The 1,205-nt window shown below is 37.8% G+C and overlaps 1 protein-coding gene across 2 annotated transcripts in view; it reads right to left on the minus strand.

Moving 5' to 3' along the window:
• UTP14A (UTP14A small subunit processome component) overlaps window positions 1–1,205 on the minus strand; it is a 23,945-nt gene that overhangs the window by 16,212 nt on the left and 6,528 nt on the right. The gene's annotated exons all lie outside the window — the stretch shown is intronic.

Below are 1,205 nucleotides of genomic sequence, written 5' to 3' on the forward strand. Positions count from 1 at the left end.
AAAAAAAAAAAAAGAAAGAAAACTCAACAACAACAAACTTATGCAGGTGGTTACTTCTGAGTGAGTATAGGGGTAAAAATGATCAGATGGGACACATGGGTGGAGTCAAACTTTTCACTACATATCTTCTATGCTTTTTTATTTTTGAATCCTACAAATTATATTACCTCTGATTTTTTTTTTCTAGTCTCCCTTCATCCTGCAGCCACACTTTAAACCTGATCTCTCTTTCATGTAGAAAAGGAAGCCTCCTAGAAAGAGAATGGTAGTGACTTCAGCAAAAACATCAGAAACAGCTTATCCCTGTAATAAGCAACTACTCGCTCAATTTCTAGCTATTGTGGCCAGCAAGGTTTACTTGGATTAACTTTAATTAGCTCAATTAGCTCAAATTCCCAACACCTAAGAAACTACCATTTTTGGGTTTTTGGAAAGTAAAGAGGAGAAGCACAAAGAGGGCATCTATTCAAGACTAATCAGCCCATTATAGACTCTATGCCAATGGTGTATTGGAAAAGTAGGCTAGCTGTTCTAAAGCAGTTATTCAGACTAAACATCGAGACTTTGGGGACCAACATAAGATTACCAACTTCTAATTCTGCTAAGAGCATAACTACCGTTCCACTCTCAATCCCATCATTTACTACCATAATTTCTTAGAAGAAAAGATATTTTAACACCATTAAAGTACAAAGAATAACCTCATAACAAAAAAGAACTGGCAACATTACACCCACCAAACAAACATACTTACAATTATCCTTTTGGTTCAAATAGAAACTTTGTCAGGGGTCAGTGTTTGGGAAACCCAGCTCTAAAACATCAACCCCTGCCCTGCAGCTCAGAGTCATAAGTTACCTGCTGAAGTTCTAGTCATTGCCAGCAACACATTATATTTTAATGCAGTATTCCTGTACAGGCAAACTTAGGGCTGTTGCTCACATATCCTCACTAAGGTATCATGAATGCTACCGAGTTCCTGATTTCTCTAGGATCAGATTGTGGCTATAAATGCTTTTTAAAAACTGGGGTAAAAGAAAACATTATTATGTTCCTGCTATGCTGGCAATCAGATAGTTTAACACAAAAACATGGGAATAGCCAAGTACTGTATACTACAAGCAAATGACAAGTGACCACAGAGGCCGAGTGCATTGGCTCACGCCTGTAATTCCAGAACTTTTGGGAGACTGAGGTAGGTGGAT

Source organism: Cebus imitator, unplaced genomic scaffold (assembly GCF_001604975.1).
Source record: "Cebus imitator isolate Cc_AM_T3 unplaced genomic scaffold, Cebus_imitator-1.0 Scaffold376, whole genome shotgun sequence".
In the NCBI taxonomy this organism is placed as follows: domain Eukaryota; kingdom Metazoa; phylum Chordata; class Mammalia; order Primates; family Cebidae; genus Cebus; species Cebus imitator.